The 22,584-nt window shown below is 32.6% G+C and overlaps 1 long non-coding RNA gene across 1 annotated transcript; it reads right to left on the bottom strand.

Annotated features, from left to right (window-relative positions):
• Positions 1 to 1,478: 1,478 nt before the first annotated feature.
• Positions 1,479 to 2,130, bottom strand: LOC140919258 (uncharacterized). The gene is made up of 2 exons (XR_012161853.1): positions 1,939 to 2,130; positions 1,479 to 1,847 (listed from the first exon to the last, which is right to left on the bottom strand). It is a non-coding gene; the product is annotated as an uncharacterized lncRNA (long non-coding RNA).
• Positions 2,131 to 22,584: the final 20,454 nt, after the last annotated feature.

The following is a 22,584-nucleotide window of genomic DNA, read 5'->3' as shown; positions in this document are numbered from 1 at the left end:
TCATCCGCCGAATAACGAAAGAGTTCATTAAATGTTTCTTTTTGAAGAATCCAATAAGAAAAAATTTCAGTGACGTTAAAAAGTTTTTTAACTTTAATATAAGAAATTATGTCATCAAAAGCTTTATTAAAACAATCTACCGAGACACAATTATGATGAAGAAAACATAGAACAAAGTATATTTAATGAAGATGATGAAGATAAGTTAATATTTTAACAACTCTACTTAGATGTAAATTGTAGAAAAAATTATTCTATTTTTTTTTAAGTACTTTTATTTTCTAAAAATATTTATTTTTATATTTTTATATTTTTAAATGTATTAAATTTATTTTTTAATAATGAACACTACGCGAAAAAACGGCTTTTACAGCGCTTTTTTTAAGCCATTTACAGCGCTTTTTCAAAAAAATAAGCGCTGTGGAAACGGGCGCGGTAAATGATACAACAGCGCTTTTATAAAAGCGCTATAAAACATGTAAATACAACGCGCGCTTGTTATGCACATTTTACAGCGCTTCTTCACAAAAAGCGCTGTAATATGCACCCCGTCATATGAGTTATGGGTGTGCATATTACAGCGCTTTCTCACAAAAGCGCTGTAATATGCCCACCCATAATTTCATATATGGGCGTACATATTACAGCGCTTTCTCGAAAAAGCGCTGTAAAATGCCTACCCATAATTTCATATATGGGTGTGCATATTACAGCGCTTTCTCACAAAAGCGCTGTAATATGCCCACCCATAATTTCATATATGGGCGTACATATTACAGCGCTTTCTCGAAAAAGCGCTGTAAAATGCCTACCCATAATTTCATATATGGGTGTGCATATTACAGCGCTTTCTCACAAAAGCGCTGTAATATGCCCACCCATAATTTCATATATGGGCGTACATATTACAGCGCTTTCTCGAAAAAGCGCTGTAAAATGCCTACCCATAATTTCATATATGGGTGTGCATATTACAGCGCTTTCTCACAAAAGCGCTGTAATATGCCCACCCATAATTTCATATATGGGCGTACATATTACAGCGCTTTCTCGAAAAAGCGCTGTAAAATGCCTACCCATAATTTCATATTATGGGTCTGCATTTTACAGCGCTTTCTCGAAAAAGCGCTGTAAAATGCCTACCCATAATTTCATATTATGGGTCTGCATTTTACAGCGCTTTTCTTGTACATATTACAGCGCTTTCTCACGGAAGCGCTGTTGAAGGTGCACCATTAAAGCGCTTTAGAACAACATTTTACAGCGCTTTTTAAAAAAAGCGCTGTAAAATGTATTTTTTTTTTTTTAAACGCTGTAAATTAATTATTTGAAATGAAAAATGCTTTTTAGCTTTTTATGGCACTTTTTTTAAAAAGCGCTGTCTTTTATCATTGTACCCAAAATTATTTTTGATCCAAAATCACTTCACAATCAGTAGAACAGAACATATTATAGACAATCAGTTCACACAATCAATAGAACATAAATCAGAACTCTGTAACTTTTTTAACATATATGTAACTCTGTAATTTACAACCTAAGTAACTACATTCAGATACATATATACAACCTAATTTACAACCTAATTACCTACATTCAGATCCATTATATAATAACTAACAGATCCATTATATGCATATATTGTGTCCTATGATCATTTACATATAATAACTAACAGAATATACATTATATGCACTAGCTACCATATAATATTCAGATCCCTTGCCCAGCACAAGCTATTTCCCAGAAAATCAAATAATTTTCATGTCAAGCACGTACTGACACCATTCTTCCTTTAATTCCATCAGATCTTCCTCAGAATATGATGGACTGGAATTGGCAAAGTACTGCAATATAAAAATTGAACATATTATATTAAGTTAGTATCAAATATATAGATAATTTATATATGAAAATCATATAATGCAAATACCGTACCGTTTCTGGGATAATAGTTTTATTCTTCTCAACAATCTCCTTCATGAATCTCAATATGTAGTACCCACAGTCAATGTTATTTGTTTGACGAGGGCACTTTATTGAGATCCATGTAATGTTATTCGACTTCTGCTTCGACACTTTAGCACCTCTTTGAGCTCGATAAACTTTTAAGGCACTATCGAATGAATAAATGTGATTATTAGAGCATGAATATTTATATATATATATATATATAAATATTCATGCTCTAATAATCACATTTATTCATTCGATAGTGCCTTAAAAGTTTATCGAGCTCAAAGAGGTGCTAAAGTGTCGAAGCAGAAGTCTAATAACATTACATGGATCTCAATAAAGTGCCCTCGTCAAACAAATAACATCGACTGTGGGTACTACATATTGAGATTCATGAAGGAGATTGTTGAGAAGAATAAAACTATTATCCCAGAAACGGTACGGTATTTGCATTATATGATTTTCATATATAAATTATCTATATATTTGATACTAACTTAATATAATATGTTCAATTTTTATATTGCAGTACTTTGACAATTCCAGTCCATCATATTCTGAGGAAGATCTGATGGAATTAAAGGAAGAATGGTGTCAGTACGTGCTTGACATGAAAATTATTTGATTTTCTGGGAAATAGCTTGCTGCTGGGCAAGGGATCTGAATATTATATGGTAGCTAGTGCATATAATGTATATTCTGTTAGTTATTATATGTAAATGATCATAGGACACAATATATGAACATGCATATGGATCTGAATGTAGTTTAGGTTGTAAATTAGGTTATATATATATACGTATCTGAATGTAGGTAATTAGGTTGTAAATTAGGTTGTATATATGTATCTGAATGTAGTTACTTAGGTTGTAAATTACAGAGTTACATATATGTTAAAAAAGTTACAGAGTTCTGATTTATGTTCTACTGATTGTGTGAACTGCTTATGGTATTTGAATATGTTTTGTTGTTGTGTGCACTGATTGTGAAGTGATTTTGGATCAAAATAATTTTGGATACAAAGATAAAAGACAGCGCTTTTTAAAAAAAGTGCCATAAAAAGCTAAAAAGCACCTTTCATTTCAAATAATTAATTTTTACGCCAAATCCTTTCCCCCTCACTCGACCGGAATACTCAGGGACATTAAACACTTTCCCAAGAATGTCCCTGCACGTATCCTTGTTGCCCTCTTGAGTTTCAGAACTTTGTTCAATAGTTTCCTAAAATACATGTAACATTAAAAAGATAAGTTCAATAGCATTTTTAAAATACAATATTAAAAAATATTAAAGTGATAATATACTTACACAAAGTTCTACAACTTTCTTGACATTTTCATTATCAACCACTCCTTCTTTGTTAACACGCGCTTCCTTCCATAAGATATGACGACCCAAGGGTTGATCGGCTTGGGTGTCTTTTCTCTATTCGTTAAAATCATAAACAAAATAATACAAATTAGTTACACACTATAGTTTATAATACAAATTACAAGTGATGTTTAATTACTTACAATTTTTTGTTCAAGGCGTGCATATCCCATACGTGATTTCTTGTATGGGTGTTTTGGGTTGCTTGCCCGTTCGCGATTTGCCTTACTAATATTCTATATAAAAAAAAAATAGCAATTGTGTAAAAATTTAAAATACGCTACGAATATGAATAATAAAACACAAATGCTAATAAATTAATCACTTACGACAAACGCCGGGTCAGAACGTTTGGAAACAAATGCACTCCATTCATCCTTTGATATATAATGTTGATATATCTTTGGAGGTTCAGCATTTGTGTTTCCTTCTCTATCTTTTAGATAGAAATTTGAGAGATGGGATCTAAATCCACGATGGATTTTCCCAGCAACTCTCAAAACATATGACTTTCGTTCCTCATCAAGAACAAAAGTGGTCTGCAATGAAAACAATTATAAGTAATGTATTTTACAGAAAAAAAATTATAAATGACAAAAGAGTAGATCAAAATATTTACTTGAATGTCATTCCAGATGATATCTTTGGCATCCTTCAACGCCTTATCTCTCCAGTTGTCTATTGTTATTGGGACATTTTGACGAACAACAGCCCCAATGTAGCTTACAAACATGGAGCTGTTGGGGTCAACTGGCTGACCACTCTCGTTCCAGCCAACCTAATAAACTCATATAGTAAGTACATGCCCTAAACCCTAAAAAAAGATAAAAAAACACACAGCAAACAGAGTATATATAGTATACCTCAAATTTAATGCCACTGCTCCGTGCTTTAATCACCCTTTGCATGATAGTTGCACCACGTTTGACTTCTTTTTCGTAAGTCTTAGAGGTGCCAACTTCTTCATTTTGAACTTCTAAATCTTTGTTTGTATCCATTTAACTACAACAAGTTCAACATGCACTTTAGTATAACATCAACAAGCTCAACATGGATCATGCATTATTATAAACAAACTCAACATGTATCAGTATATCTTAAAAAAGCTCAACATGCATTCTAATGATTACAAAAATTTAATAACATCAATACCTGAATAATGATGGTTCGAAGAAAGACGAAATGCAAAGAAAAGAGGGTTTGCAGAAAGTTCACAGAAATATGGTTCACAGAAATACGGTTTGAAGAAATACGTAATGAGGGTTACGTATTTCAATGAAAATATATTGTGTGAAATGGGAGAGATGATCTTGGATGGAAATAAGGTTCGAAATGAAGGAGATGATCGTGGAAATAAGGTTCGTAAAGGACGGGATGATAGGGTTTGCAAAAGAAGAGAAGAAATGAAGGTTGAGATGAAGGTTACGTAATGAAGAGGAAACTGAAGAGGTAACTGTTATATATACGTAACACTTTTACAGCGCTTTTTATAAGCCTTTTACAGCGCTTATTTTGTAAAGCGCTCTAAAAGGCTTCTTTAGTTAAATTTTTAAAAGGCTCTTTTACAGCGCTTTTTTCAAATAAGCGCTGTAAAAGACCTCCGTGTGTTATTATGTTATTTGAATGCCTTTTACAGCGCTTTTTTCAAATAAGCGCTGTAAAAGACCTCCGTGTGTTATTATGTTATTTGAATGCCTTTTACAGCGCTTTTTTCAAATAAGCGCTGTAAAAGACCTCCGTGTGTTATTATGTTATATGAATGCCTTTTACAGCGCTTTCACACATAAGCGCTCTAAAAGGCTTCTTTAGTTAAATTTTTAAAAGGCTCTTTTACAGCGCTTTTTTCAAATAAGCGCTGTAAAAGACCTCCGTGTGTTATTATGTTATATGAATGCCTTTTACAGCGCTTTCACACATAAGCGCTCTAAAAGGCTTCTTTAGTTAAATTTTTAAAAGGCTCTTTTACAGCGCTTTTTTCAAATAAGCGCTGTAAAAGACCTCCGTGTGTTATTATGTTATTTGAATGCCTTTTACAGCGCTTTTACACATAAGCGCTCTAAAATGTCTCTTTATGTTAATTTTAAGAGGCTCTTTTACAGCGCTTTTCCCAAATAAGCGCTGTAAAAGACCTCCGTGTGTTATTATGTTATATGAATGTTTTTTAAAGCCTTTTACAGCGCTTTTCCACATAAGCGCTCTAAAATGTCTCTTTATGTTAATTTTAAAAGGCTCTTTTACAGCGCTTTTTCCAAATAAGCGCTGTAAAAGGCCTTATTGTTTTTGTGTTTTGTTATGTTATGTTATTTTTTAAACAAGCTCAACATGCATGCAAAACCCACATAGTAGTAACTGGTCACCACAAAAATCCCTTCCTCTTCACCAAACTCTTCTCCTTTTATGCATCTTCTTCACAAACATCAAAGCTTACTCTTTCACAATTCAATCTCCACCTCAACACCCTTTTTATCTCTTTACATTCTCTTTCCTTCTTAAATCGAAACTTAATTGGTATTCAGGATCATTGCCATGTTGCGAAAAATGGGTTTGTGTCTGGTGTTTTTGGGGATTCCCATGATGCGTACAAGGTGTTTGAAGAAATGGGTTTGTGTCTGATGTTTTTTGGATTCCCATGATGCGTACAAGGTGTTTGAAGAAATGGGTTTGTGTCTGATGTTTTTTGGATTCCCATGATGCGTACAAGGTGTTTGAAGAAATTAGGTGTCTGATGAATATTATTTTTAAAGCTTTTTTACAGCGCTTTGTCAAATAAGCGCTGTAAAATGTCTTTTTTACTCACTTTCAAAAGAGTCGTTTACAGCGCTTTGTGTGAAAAGCGCTGTAAAAGGTATAAAACACTCATTATTTTATTTTTAAAAGGATCTTTTACAGCGCTTTTTAAGATAAGCGCTGTAAAATGTCTCTTTATTTTATTTTTGTGTTTGGTTTATTTGGGTTGGGATGACATTAAAAACATTTTTATCATTGTTTATTGGATTAAAAATATTGTTATCATTGTCTTTATCACAATACTTTAGGAGATGATGAATTATTAGAAATGAGTATTCTGAAGAATCTATATATATATATGCACTGAGCAAAAGAGAATCTCTCTATTCAGTTCAGTTCAGTTCATGTAAATTACTAATTTATATTCAGTTCAGTTCATGTAAATCAAGCTAAATATAAAACACTCATTGTTACATGAACTTGGTATAAAACACTCAAATCAAGCTAAATATAAGCAGAAAATAAATTAATCAGAAAATAAATTAATCAGAACTTAGTATAAAACACTCAATTCAGATTACATGCATATTTACAATAACACAGTTCAGATTACATGCATAGCTTATATAAAACAATTAAACATATATATACATTAAGATGCCCTTCTTCTTTTCCTGGTGACATTCACATTTGTTTGTCCATTTACAATACGAAACGATGGATTAATCCAAATTCCCTCATCATGATCATCTCTAAGATATAAACCATCATCAGTTGAATCAATTTCATGTGGTTGTTGTGATGTTGCAAATAAAAGATCATTACCAACATCTTCATCATTATTGTTATCATCACTTATTTTATTGGTCGATAGGACAACAGACCATTTATCATTAGAAGGATCAGTGACATAAAACACTTGTTGAGCTTGCGACGCTAAAATAAAAGGCTCGTCTTTGTATCCCACCCTATTAAAATCGACAAGCAAGAATCCTGACTCATCAATCCGAACGCCATTATTATTATCGACCCACTTGCAACCAAATATGGGAACACGAAACATTGTGTAGTCTAACTCCCATATGCGCTCGATAACCCCAAAATATGATAGATTTGCATATATTGGGTTTTTGTCTTTTGCACTTGAGACATGCATCGCTTCAGCTACGAGAGTGACTCCACTATTTTGCATAGTGGTCTGATCATCTTGTTCTTTGGTATAAAATGTGTAGCCGTTAATAACATAACCAGTGTAAGAAAAGACATGTAAGCTCGGACCATTTGCTAGCCACCTCAATCTATTTGAAATTGATCCGGGGTCTATATCAAATTTTGACATTATGTGATTTTTTAACCATGTTACAAAACTTCGATTGTGCTCTCGAGTTATCCAATTTTGATTCCTATTCATGTTCAAACGAGATAACTGATCAATGTGTATTGTAACATACGGTTGAACCTCATCATCATTGTGCAGAACATACAATTGTGCCTGCTCCCATTCTGTCCTTGATATAGTCAGTAGTCTCCTTCCAGTTATCCCTTCTCCTGATAGTCTTCCCGAATGACGAGACATGGGAAGCCCTATGGATTCAACATTGGACAGATATTCAGTACAAAATTCAGCAGCCTCTTCAACAATGTATCGTTCAGCAATACAACCTTCTGGTCGACTTCTACTTTTTACGTACCCTTTTAATATTTTCATATATCGTTCTATCGGATACATCCATCTCATATAAGCTGGCCCACAAAGTTGTGTCTCCTTAACCAGATGAACAGTAAGGTGAACCATTATATCAAAAAACGATGGTGGGAAATACATTTCAAGCTCACACAAAGTAACAACAATTTCCCTCTGCAATGTCGGTAATTTCTGAGGGTCGATCACTTTACTACAAATTTCCCTGAAGAAGAAACATAATCTAGTTAAGGCTAGTCGAACTTTTTCAGGTAAAATGGAACGTATACCTATTGGTAGCAAATGCTCCATTATAATATGACAATCATGGGTCTTCAAACCTTTTAACTTGAGGTCTTTCATACAAACCAAATTTTTAATGTTCGAAGAGTATCCTTCTGGAACTTTAACTTCGTGTAGAAATTTACATAAAACAATTTTTTCCTTTCTAGATAGAGTATGAGCGGCTGGAGGTAGATATGTGCGATTTCCTTTCTTTACTGGAGCCAGTTCATTTCTTATTCCCATATCGACCAAGTCCAATCTTGCATTGACGCCATCTTTAGACTTTCCTGGAACATTGAGTAACGTACCAATAACACTTTCAAATACATTTTTTTCAATATGCATCACATCGAGGAAATGTCTTACATACAATGACTTCCAATATGGCAATTCAAAGAAAATTGACTTTTTCTTCCACCCAGTTTTCACCAGCTCTCCCGCAAAAGGTTTGCCAAATTTATTGGTCAAACCTTGTACTTTTTCAAGTATTTGATATCCAGTCGGTGCTAAAGGAGCTTTACCTTCCTCTGATTTTCCATTGAATGCATTTCTCCACCCACGATACTGATGACTATAAGGTAAAAATCTACGATGTCCAAGAAACACATTCTTCTTACAATGTTTCAACCGCATCCAATTTGTACTCTCTTCACATATAGGACATGCACACTGACCTTTAATGCTATATCCTGATAAATTACCATATGCTGGAAAATCATTAATTATGCCGAACAACATAACCCTTAAATTGAAACATTCTTTCTTATACCCATCATAAACTTCCACACCTGTCTCCCACATACTTTTTAAATTTTCGATTAGAGGAGTCAAGTATACGTCGATATCATTCCCCGGTTGTTTGGGTCCAGAAATTAACAGAGACAACATCATAAACTTACGCTTCATACATAACCATGGAGGTAGGTTATATATTACCAAAATCACAGGCCACGTGCTATGTGAGATGCTTTGAAGACCATGTGGATTCATTCCATCAGTAGAAAGTGCAAGTCTTAGATTTCTTGACTCTATCCCGAATTCAGGATACTCGTGATCAATTTTTGCCCATTGTGGGGAATCTGCAGGGTGTCGAAACATTCCATCTCTAATTCTTTCATCTGCATGCCATGTCAAGTGTTTTGAATCTTCTTCACTGCGATACATGCGCCTAAATCTTGGTATTATAGGAAAATACCACACGACTTTTGCTGGAGTAGATTCTTTCTTCTTATATCGAGAGACATTGCATTTCGGACACGCCTTAAGTAGTTCATATTCGTTTCGAAATAAAATGCAATCGTTAGGACACGCATGAATCCTTTCGTAACTCATTCCAATAGAACACAAAATCCGTTTAGCCTCGTAGGTTCGACTGGGAAGTTCATTATCATCTGGCAACATATCTTTTATGAGTGTTAATAATTCCGTAAAGCTTTTATCAGACCATCCATTACTCGCTTTTAAGTTGTACAACTTTAATATCGCTGACAGTCTTGTGAATTTAGTACAACCATTATATAATTCTTTCTCTGCATCACTCAACAAACTTTCAAACATTTTAGGACAATCTCGAAGATCTTCTTCAACTGCTTTTGCAATCTCATCAACTCGGTCCGGCTCATATGTATCTGTATCGAAGTCAGTTGAAGCATATGTCGAACTATTCTCAAAATTAATGTTTCCTTTTTTTTTCTCACCATGTCTTATCCAACATGTGTAGCTTTGATCAATTCCATTACATACTAGATGTCCTTCTAATTCATCTTCTCTAACACGTTTTCCAAAACAACATTTTAAACAAGGACAAACTACTCTATTTGGATCTTTTGCATTCTTCACTGCAAACTCAACAAACTCCTTCACTCCAATTTCATACTCTTTTGACAATCGATTGGCTGAAATCCATTTCCTATCCATATTATACCACCTATATAAATGCAGTAACAAAAATAATAAGCTTTCAAAACATATCAACAAGTTTCAAAAAGAAACCAATATCAACTAACAATTTCAAAACAGAACAGATCATGTGGTATGAGTTTTTGACAATTTTTGACAATTTCAAAACAGAACAGATCATGTGGTATGAGTTTTTGACAATTTTTGACAATTTCAAAACATAACAGATCATGTGTAAAAAATACCTTAGACAACGTAGATGGCCGCACAGTACGTAGAGGATATTAGGGTTCGCAACGTATATAATTATTTGAAAGATGTAGAGGATATGAGGGTTTCCAACGTATATAATTATTTGAAAGATGTAGAGGATATGAGGGTTTCCAACGTATATAATTATTTGAAAGATGTATTTTACAGCGCTTGTGAAAAACGCGCTGTAATAGGTAGTTAAATTCAATGAAAGCGCATGTGTTTTACAGCGCTTGTGAAAAAAGCGCTGTAATAGGTAGTTAAATTCAATGAAAGCGCATGTGTTTTACAGCGCTTGTGAAAAAAGCGCTGTAATAGGTAGTTAAATTCAATGAAAGCGCATGTGTTTTACAGCGCTTGTGAAAAAAGCGCTGTAATAGGTAGTTAAATTCAATGAAAGCGCCTGTGTTTTACAGCGCTTGTGAAAAAAGCGCTGTAATAAGTAGTTAAATTCAATGAAAGCGGATGTGTTTTACAGCGCTTGTGAAAAAAGCGCTGTAATAGGTAGTTAAATTCAATGAAAGCGCATGTGTTTTACAGCGCTTGCGAAAAAAGCGCTGTAACACATTTACGAAAGCGCTTCCGTTTACAGCGCTTTTTTGACAAGCGCTGTAAAATCCTTATAACGTGATGCGCAAACGTTATATGACCTACTACAGCGCTTGTTTTACAGCGCTTTACATAAAAAGCGCTGTAATAGGTTCCGTTATTTTTAAAATATAATTACAACAGCGCTTGTGTTTAGAAAGCGCTGTAAAATGGGCGCTGTTAAATGTCATTTCTGGCGTAGTGGAAACAATAGACTTTTGTACGAATAATTAATTATATTGTTAAAACGCAATGAAAACATTAAAAAACTATTTCCGTTATTTCGAACAATACATAATTATAAATTAAAATTTTAAACTTTTTATGAGATATACTATAACATTAATTGAATTTTTGTTTCTTTTATTGACTTTAAGATGAATTATGTCAAAAAACATACTTTAAGATGAAAAAGAGTGTTTTTATAAATTTTATCACTAATATTTATACATAATACTAAATCAAAAAAGAAAATATTCTCTAAATATTTTTATACACTATACATATTATAACTCAAAACATTTTATCAAATTCAAATAGACACGCATTTAAAACATAAACATACACAATATTCTCACAATTAAATGGGTCTTAACTTGTCACTTATTAATAATGAATAGCTTGTCCATCAAACAGGATAGAAACTGTATTTTTGGGTTGATTATAGAAGCATCAAAACAATGGACTCGGATTGTCAATTTTATTAAGAATATTGTTACGAATTTCTTTACCTCTAAAAGTCTACTTTATTTCATTTACAATAAGAGATTCAATATAATGTTTGAAATAGAATAGAAAATATGAGAGTTAACCATAAATGTTGCCATCCTTACTAGTTTTTAGGAACATACTAGAGTTAAAGAATTAAAAAACTAAATAAAAGATTTAACTATAATTTTAATTTTGTTTTTTATAGTACGTATTCTTTAAAAATATACTCTTTAAAAATATACTTTGATGGGTTATCTTCTAAATATTTTCTATCCACTTTATCAATGTATTCTGAGGTAGACCACTTCATATTAATAGCATGCAAATATTTTTAGGTGAGTGCTCGGTCGTGCAATCCCAAGTCCCATGTTTGCTTGCTCTTTTATTTTTATTTATCAAATTTTAACTATTAATAGTATAAAATTGACTAAAATATACTATCAGATTCTAACTTTCAATCCTGTATTTGGAGATGGACGAACAAATATGGGGGACGGTGAGCAATTTTCATATTCATAACTCAACATTTTGAAGGCTTTGAGTAACCTTCACTCGATTTCTTCAGACTTCAAATATTTTTTACTCAATCTCTCAAGATTTTGAGTATTCTTCATTTTGTCTCTATAGACTTACTATCAATCTTTTGAAAACAAATTACCTACCGTAAACATTTCAAGGATTTACATACAATTACTAATGGAAAAGATACAAAGAGTTATCTCGAAGACACAATTTAAAGGAAAATACCAAATGTTCCCTTTTTATTTTATCTTTTGTTTTCTCTTTTTGGTTTGCTTATCAGAGGTTACTTGCACACTTCAACAACATGTAACTGTAAGAGTCTCCTAGACTTAAATTACACTTAGCATTTTGGGTGATGTCAAAACTAGTTTAGTCTAGATTGGATGGCGATTGTATGCATTTGTTGATCTGCATTCTCAATTTCTTACAAATGCCATTGGAATAAACAAGAATTCATGAAAAATCTTGTTTTAGTATGCATAAATATATTGTTGCATGTTTATATCATATTAGTACACTTTGAAATACATTAAAAACATTTCAAATTAATCGACTCACATATGTCAAAACTCAGTTTTTTATGTTTTAGACATGTGAATCGACTCACCACAAAATATGAGGTTTTGTAAATAGACTCACCCTCGTGTGAATCAATTCACACTACTAAAGGTTTCAACATTTCTTTTCAAGGCTCGTCAGAATTGACTCGTAACATGCACGAATCATCTCACCAAACTCATATACTTGATTTTTGACAATTATGTGACAATTATGATAATTACAAAGTTGTTATTTCATTTGGGAGGCATCACTCATTTGTCAATATTTTTCATGCATCATATATAAAACAATCTTAAACCTTTTGAATTGTAAGAATACTTTCACCCATTCTAAAAACTTCATGGATGCAAGATCATAATACATATTGAAAATTCTTCTTATTCAAATTAGGTTTGCCATCGATGTTTTGTGGAAGAAACAACGTAATGGGAATATATGTGTTGGGGTGTCTATTCCAAAATGTAGTTTCTCTAGTGATTATATTGCAAGGAGTTAAGAGTGTTCTTCTTATTGAAGCTAACATTCCGATTACTTTGGAGGTTTTTTTTTCTAATAATTTGGTTTGAGAGCATTTAGGAAGAAGGAATTGGTGTACATTGATATAACAATTGCCGAAGAATCTTGTAAACATTCGAAATCAAAATAAAAGAAGAAATTCTTATTCTATGAATGAGGACATGATGTACTCTACATGCAAGGATAGAGTAAAGCAACTAGTATAAATTGCTATGTGATTTTCCATTTCTCTAAACTCATTTAATTTTTGAAATTTTGTTCTTTATCAGTTTTGTTTATTTGGAGTTTGATGGTGAATTTGTTGTATTATGTCTTGATTGATAGAAAGATTAAGAACTCATAAAATTTTGTTTTGAATCAATATATTGCTTTGATTTGTTGAGTTAAATTATTTTTTCACTAGTCTCAATATTAGAGATTTGATTCATCATTGAAAGTTCTATCATTCATATTGTTTCTATGAATTGTGAATTCATTAATGTTAAGAACTCTTCACTAGTTTGATTGAAGTTAAACTTTTTATAAAACCTTCAATGAAACACTATTTCTTTTGTAAATCTACCAATGTGTTTTTGCGTTGATTGATTACAATACCATTGAGAAGATCTTTTGTATATTTAGTTTGATGAATGTATATACCTTTTTGACTTTACTGAATTTGTATCCCTAAGAAGAACTTAAGTTCTTTCGTCATACTCATTTGAAATTCAAGCTTCGTCAATTTAGAAAAGTATTTGTAAAAAGTGCTATTAGTAGATCCAAAAATAATGTCATCAAAATAAATTTGAATATTAAGAATGTCATCTCCGATTGATTTTCTAAAAAGTGTATTCTCTACTTGTCCTCTTTCAAATTTATTATTAAGCAAGAAGTCAATAAGTCTATCATACCATGCCCTAGGTGCTTGTTTTAGACCATACAGAGATTTTCTAAGTTGAAAACATGATTTGAAGCATGGGTGTTGCTAAACATAGACTTCTTCACTTATATAACCATTTATAAAATAACTTTTAACATCCATTTGAAATACTGTAATGTTATTATTTGCAACAAAATAAAGTAGGATACAAATAGCTTCTAACCTGACCACTAGAGCAAATTTCTTAGTGTAATCAATGCTCACTTGTTGACTATAGCCTTGTACAACAAGTCTTACCTTGTTTCTAACCACTTCACATTTTTCATTTTGTTTGTTTCTAAAAATCCACTTGGTTACAATAATGATCTTCTTTGGTCTAGGTACTAGATCCCAAACATCATTCCTCTTAAATTCATTTAAATCTTCTTGCATTGCAATAATCCATTCATCATCTACCAATTCTTCATCAACAAAGGCAAGCTCAATTGATGAGAGTAAGCTAAACAAAGTGGTATCTTTTAGTGACGATCTGGTCCTTAGAGGATCACTTGCACTTCCAATGATTAGTTTCAAGATGAGATGACTTGTACTTCCATCCAGATCTTCTTTCTGACATATCTTGACTATTTTTGGCTTCATTATATTCATCCTCTGAAGATTTTTCATCTTCTTCTGATTTTCTTGTATCCTATGATTTTTCAAGTTCTTTTTGTTTGTCTACAGCTGTTTTCGGTAAACCTGCATTAACGTCATCTTGCTTTAACTTTTCAAGGTTAAGTTATTTTTCATCAAATTTAACGTGTATGGATTCTTCCACAATCTATTTTCCCTATTAAAAACTCTATAAGCCTTAGATCTTTCAGAGTATCCAATGAAGGTACACATTTGAGATCTAGAATCGAATTTAACAAGGTTATCTTTAGTGTTAACCATATAACAAGTACAACCAAATTGTTAAAGTAAGAGATGTTAGTATTTTTACCTTTCCATAATCCATGTGGTGTTTGATTGAATATAGACCTAATTAAAATTTATTTTGAATATAACATGCAATGTTAATTGCTTCAGCCCAAAAGTATTTTGCAACATTCATCTCATTTAACATGGTTATGGTCATTTCTTTGAGTGATCTATTCTTTCTTTCTTTCTTTCTTTCTTTCTACAACTCTATTTTGTTGGGGTGTTCTAGGAGAGGAGAAGTTGTGAGAGATATCATTCTCATGACAAAAACTTTCAAAGAACTTGTTTTCAAATTCTCCTCCAGGATCACTTCTAATTGTTACACATTTAAGACCATTTTCATTCATTACTTGTTCGCAAAATGTGATAAACACTTTGTGAGATTCATCCTTACTTCTTAAGAATTTTAACCATGTCCATTTAATGTAATAATCTACTATAACAAAGCCATATTTCTTTCCACTTAGAGAGGTTATTTTCACTGGCCCAAAGAGATCTATATGTAAGAGCTCAAGGGGATTTGAGGTAGGGACTAAGTTCTTAGGGGTAAACGAGTTCTTTGTTTGTTTTCCCTTTTGACAAGCTTCACACATAATTTCAATTTTGTAACTAAGTTTAGATAGACCTTTGACAAGTGGAAGTTTATTCAGTTTTGAAATAAATCTAAGGTTTGCATGACCTAATCTTTTGTGCCAAATTAGTTTCTCTTCATTTACTGACATAAGACACTTAACCTCTTGTTTCTCTAGAGTAAACAGATTTATCTTATAAATGTTGTTTTCTCTGCCTTATAAAGAGTACATAATCATCCTTATGACTAATTGCATTGCATGTTTTTTTGATTAAATATAATATCATAATTATTATCACTTAACTAACTAGTAGTTAATAAATCGTGCTTAATACCTTTAATAAACAAGACATCCTTAATGGAAGGGGAAATACCGTGACCAACTGTACCTTGACCAATAATCTGAAACAAGACATGTCAATGTGTCGCATGCATCCGTTGTCTAGGTACCATGTTTGGTGTTTTATCTTGATTACTGAGGACATCTGCAATATAGACAATTTTGTTCTTGGGTACCCAAATTTGGTTGGGTCTTAGTTTGTTAATCTTAAAAGGTTTCTTGTATTTCCTTTTATTTAACATGGGACAAGATAATTTGGAGTGACCTTTCATAAATTTAGGTTCAATTACAGTTTCTTCAAATCCTAGACCTCTTTTACCATTTCTACCAACTTCATAAATCATAGAAGCATAATAGCTTCTTTCCATACCGTTAGCAAGAAAATATTGAAATACTTCTTTATGCTTATCAGAGTTACATGTGGTATTTTCAATTGATGTTGAATAATGGCTACTTTTCATAGTTATATTTTTAGCCTTAAGTTCTGAAATATCAGTTTCCAGAGTTGCATTTTCTATTTTAACTTTAGCACTTTGATTCTTTAAAACATTAATTTCTTCCGTTAGGTTTTCATTTTGTTTCCTAAGTGTTTTCAGTTTTAAAGAAAATTTATGACTCTTGTCCAAGAAGTCATTGATAACAGTGATTAAATCAGATCTAGTTAAGTAAAAAAAATACCTCAATTTCTTGACCTTCTAGTTCACTTCTTGAGTTAGAATCTGTATTGGATCCAGAGGTAGAGTTGCTATTAGCCATCAAAGCTAAATTTGCCTGCTCCCATCATTTGAGGATTCATCATAATGATCTGAAGTAGCTATCAAACTCTTCTTCTTGGGTTTGGATTTTTTCCTCTTGTGTTTCCCTTTCTCCATATTTGGACATTTTGACTTGATATGTCCAGGTTCATTGCATCCATAGTAGATGATGCTTATCTTATTAGAGTTATCATCGCTTCCTCTATTGGACAACTTGGAATATATTTGGGGAAATTTCTTTTTTCCGTTGTGCTATATCTTCTAAATTTGCTGGTTATGAAAGCCAGTTCATCTTTCTTTGAGTCTCCATTTTGATACTTTGAATCATCATCCCTTGATTCTGGTGTTTCCTTTAGAATTTCTTTTTGTTTGGATTTCAATGCCAAAGTTTATTGCTTCTTATTCGGCTCAGCCTGTGCAAATTCAATTTCATGTGATTTGAGAGAGCTGATTAAATCTTCCAACTTAAGAGTATCCAGATCCTTTGCTTCCTAAATGACAGTGATCTTAGGTCTCCACTTGTTTGTCATATTCTTAGTATCTTCTTCACACGATCAACAATAGTATAACTCCTCTAAAGTATCTTTAATCTTGAGACTAGAGTCTAGAATTTGGAAAACATTGTCTCAATGTCTTCATCTTCTTCCATCTTGAACAACTCATACTTTTTGACTAGGAGGTTGACCTTTGCTTCTTGAACTTGCTTCCTTGCTTGCTTCATAGGTCAAACTCATACTATCATAAATAATCTATGTTGTCTCCTTTTTGGTGCACTTGTCAAATTCCTTAAAAGTGATTGCATTTATCATAAATGTTCTGGACTTATGATGCATCTTGTACATCTTTTTCTTATTAACATTCATCATTTTCCTTGGAATCTCAATACCATCACTATTCTTTGGAGTCATTTAACCATCACCCACCAAGTCCCAAAGTTTAGTCTGTCCTTTTTGTACTAAAAATGTTTTCCATCAAACTGAGGTGGTATGTTCATGTTTCCTCTAGCAGTTTTTTCATTGAATCAAGACATGTAGAACACTTGGATCTTTCCTCAAACATTGTAAAGCACTCAACCTTGAGGTCAATCTCAAAAGCCAATTGAAGGTGCAAACACGAGAAAAAGGTTGAATTGTGTTGGGCTAAGTTGATAACTTTTTCATTATTTTAGATTGTGTTCAAAAACACGAATCTTATTTCATACTCTATGAAGTTAAATATAATGTTCTCATAAAATACTTTTGTTAACATCAAAACTCTAATTATAAAACCAACTTGGTTCCAACACCAGTCCCCTCACTCAAAAGGATTTAATCCACTAATTCAATAACTTGAATTACAAAGCACTCGACCCTTCGAGTTAGTCTTCTCAAAATAGCCTGACAACCTTAAATTTTTTGAAGAATATAAACACCTTGACTCTACCAGCCAAATCTTATCCACATAACCTGACAACCCTAGATTGTTAAAGGCACACAACATCTTGGTCGTACAAGTCAAAATTCTCAAAATAATCTAAGATCCACATATTGTTTGAGGCACACTAACACCACTATTGGACTAGGTTATAATGGGTTTTAAATTGTTTTGGTTTTGCTTCTACTACGTAGATTTATCACAATTTTCTGATACTAACAATGAAGTACTAAGAATATTTTTATTTAAACGACTAATTTGCTAGACCTTAAAACCTTCAAATCTGAATACTTAGAAAATTGAGTTCTTGAGGTTTTCTTAACAACTTTGATTTTTGAATTTCGGAGTTTGTGTATTCATGTTGTTCTTATCTTTCTTCTTTAGCCTTGATCCACTATTTATAGTTGAAATTAGGGCTTCAGTTTAGTCCATTGAAAATTTTGAATTGTATCTTCATTCCAGCTTCGTCAACAATGATTTTCTTCAACACTAATTTTGAATTGTATTTTTATTCCAGCTTGGTCAATAAATATTTCTTCCAAATATAATTCTAAAAGATATATTTTGATAATATGACCTTTAGCCAATTCTTTATTTTCAAATCTAATATGAGCAATTCTTCTAGAATGATATGATGGATATTTTCTTCATATTGCATTTGGAAATTATTTAGCTGAATCTTCCTTCATACGTTTGATTGGATTTGGGTGGGAACAATTATTGGGCCATGTTCGTGAACCTTCAGAGTTTTTGATACAACTAAGTGAAATTTATCTTTTACCAAAATTGTTGACTTTCTATTAGAGGCATTGACTTTTCTTCGTTAGAATCACATTTGTTTCCTTATCATTGTCACTGCGACTTCAGAGTGTACTGCGTATCATAGGCAACACTTTGGAATGAGTTGCAATCTTTAGAGTCATTGCAACTTTAGAGGTAGGCTTGAAGAATAGGTCTAGACTTCAAAGACATACTAGAATTACTGTTCATCAGTGCATGCAGAAATCCTATTCATCAGAGCATGTAGAAATACTGTTTATTAGAGCATGTAAAAATTTTGTTCATTAGAGCATGAAGAAATACAGTGAGCTTCTAGAAGCAAGCTGAATCTTCAGGGTAATTTTCATACTCAAACTTCAGAGGTAAACATTGGAGACAAATGCACATTCTTTTCCAAAGCTTGCATTTGTCTGATTTTGAGGATTTCATTGGCTGTTTTGATTTTGTTTTCTATGATTTCATTGGTGGGTATCCTCTGGTGGTATCTTCTAGTGATACCTTCTGGTGGGATCCTCTAGTGGGTATCCTCTCGTGGTATCTTCTGGTGGAATCCTCTGATCGTATTATCTGGTACCTTTCTCTGATTTGTTTCTTCCAACTTTTTCATATTTAATGAAGTATTGTTGTTGTTCTCATAAAATACTTTTGTTAACTTCAAAACTCTAAATTGAAAACCAACTTGGTTACAACAATTTCCTCTAGTATCTTATTCTGGTACCTTCCTTTGGTTTTCTTGTTCTAATTGTTTCTCACTTAATGAGGCCATTAGTCTAAGAAATTATTCTCATAAAATACATTTGTTAACATGAAAACGATAAGAGGAAAACTAACTTGGTTCCAACACTCTTTTCTTCTCTGTCTCTCCCCCTCCACATGCTTCCTTTTCTCTATTATCTTTTTTTGGTCTTTTATTTAAACATGAAATTGATACTTATAAAAATTCATATGCATTACTTTTAAAATAAAACAACATATAAGAAGACATCATAAACCAAACATATTCATACTTATCAAAATTCATATATGATCCGGAGTGGACCTGATTATTGGTTCAGGGATGAAACACAGTTGTTTTGTTGGTGCAAGAACAAGGATAATGACTTCAGGATCCTCATTGAGGGTGGTATACATGCACACACATTGACAGTGGTGTTAATTTGTGTATAAGATGAGAGGTCTTTAAGGTTAGAATTCAGTGTAACTTCATCTGCACCAATTGTGCCTTTTATATGATATTCCTTAGGGTTCCTAGAAGAATTTCGTTATGATTGTAAGAGAAATGAGATCCGTGATACTCATATCATCTTCTAATTCAAAACATGTGTCCTTTTTTAAGTGAGTTACCTTAATTTGAGAACCTTTTCTTCCCTTGAATATTAGGTATTGTTGGTTTGAATTCGGCCCATTAAAGTATTGAATTACGGAACTCTAATATTAGTTCGGGCCATAATAGTTGCCCCCAAATCGAGCATGGACACAATTGATGGTTGACTTGAATTCAGGTTGTTTCAAAATCTTTCTTGATTTCAGATAAAAGGACAAGTGGTTGATGTGTCAATTTGGTTTTTGAGTGGTCATCATTTCTTAGGTAAAGTGATGGGTCCATGTTTTGACTCGAAATGATGTTTGAATTTCCCTTACATGTCATGTGGCCTATTTATGAAACCGTTGATTACCCTTATACACCTTTGGCTTAATTGCAGTTTTGGTCCCCCTATTTTAGTTGAATCGCAAAAGTAGTTCCCCCATTTCATTTCTCCTCAGTTTTGGTCGCCCAAACATAATTTTGGCCCCAAACTTGATGAAGTTTTATTTTATTTTTTCCGTTTATTTAAGTTACACCATGCCTCAAGATCTCGTGGTGCAACAAGTGTACCTGAAATTTATGACCATAAATGATGTGGTGTGACTTTAATAAATGTCACTTCATTAAGTTTTGGACCAAAATTGAGGAGAAATAAAATGAGGGGACTATTTTCGCGATTCAGCTAAAATAGGGGAACCAAAACTGCAATTAAGTAAAAGGTGTATAAGGGTAATCAAGGGCTTCATAGATAGGCCACATGACATGTAAGGGAAATTCAAACATCATTTCGAGTCAAAACATGGACCCATCACTTTACCTAAGAAATGATGACCACTCAAAAACCATTCAATGATGTTTACACCTTTTAGATGAAAGCATCTCTGGATCTCTAACAGCCCAATTTTTCTAAATCAAATTATTATTATTTTTAATATTATTATTTCATTCTTAATATAATATGCATCCATAACATATATTTAGAGTAAATTATTAAAATTACAATGCAAATCTTAATTACTATGATTTGATTTGGTTGGATTGGTTGGTGATGAATTAAGAGAATTAAGAAATAGCGCTAAAGAGAATCAATGACAATTTAAGCCAAGCTTAGATTGAGTGCATCGTCTGCCTAATTAGAAGAACCAAAAGGTATCATAGATTAAACCCCCCCTTTAAAACCCTTCATTTAGGGTGTGTTAGGGTTTTACGTTTTCTTGCATGCTCTGAGGACAAGTGAATCTTAAATATGCATATTAGATGTTTGACTAAATTACTATATTGACACTTTCGAATTTTGGAATTTTGGCTTAACTTTAAGAAATATGATGCAAGTCCTGTTATCTCTTATTGATGATGGATTTGAAAAAGCTACTTATGTTTGAATTTGTATGGAATGTTTCGATAATGATCTTGATAACAGACCGCTTGTATATTGTTTATGTTGGAACATAAGTATATTATTGTGTGAATTTAAAAATTTGTTGAAGTCCCACATTGGAAATAAATATTTTTTTGTAAATTTAAGTGGAAATAAACTTGTTTTAAAATTCAAGTCCCACATTGGAAAGAACTATTTTTTGTAAATTCAAGTGGAAAGAAATATGTTTTTTTAAATTCAAGTCCCACATTGGAAATAATATTTTTTGAAGTCTCACATTGAAAAATTCTCATATTTTGAGTAGTTTTCAACTCTATAAATATTAAAGTCCCACATTGGATAGAAAACATATATGACTTTGCTTCCATAACTATATAACGAGTTTCAAACTATTGTGAAAAATACACCAAAGTTGGATGCATTTCTCAACTTTCTCTTTTCTCCCTTTTTTAGTCTGCTCGCCTAATTTTCGAGCCACTTCTCCCCTTTCTTTATGTCTCTTCTATATTTTAAAGCGGCTTTGTACCATAGTTGCTTCGGTTTTTAGAGCGGTTGTTATGTCGTAGTCCCTTCGGTTTTTAGAGCGGTTGTTATGTAATAGTCCCTTTGTTTTTAGAGCGATTGTTATGTCGTAGTCCCGTCGTTTTTTGTGTTTTTGAGCGGTTATTATGATGTAGTTATGAATGGTCATAGTACCATATTGAGAGTGACTTTAATTGTCATATTGAGAGTGGCTTTAACTTCCATATTGAGGGTGTAATTCTAGAACGGTTTTCTAGGATGCAATGGAACTCCGATACAGTGAATCTGAGATGTTTTATCTTGGGGACTTCGTGGTTGATAGTCTGCCTTGCACAATTTGGGCAGTGCAGCGAAACGTCTTAAAGAGAGCGACCGAGTCCGCGACTCAACCCATTAATATCTTCGGTGACATAAATTGTGATTTTTAAATAGTTTTCTAGAACTCAAAATTAACAATTTTAAGACGTTTCTTTCTGCCATGTCAACAGAAGAGATTACTGGATCTGGTTCTGTTGCCTCTAATTTCGATAAAATGTTTCAGTTTGAAGCAAACAGAAAAGAATCAGAAAGCTGGAAAATTAACCCATTGGAGAATAATGATAAGAATTATATTCTTAATGGAATTGTTGAT

This window comes from Cicer arietinum, chromosome 2, assembly GCF_000331145.2.
Source record: "Cicer arietinum cultivar CDC Frontier isolate Library 1 chromosome 2, Cicar.CDCFrontier_v2.0, whole genome shotgun sequence".
In the NCBI taxonomy this organism is placed as follows: Eukaryota; Viridiplantae; Streptophyta; class Magnoliopsida; order Fabales; family Fabaceae; genus Cicer; species Cicer arietinum.
This window is presented reverse-complemented; position numbering and strand designations above follow the sequence as displayed.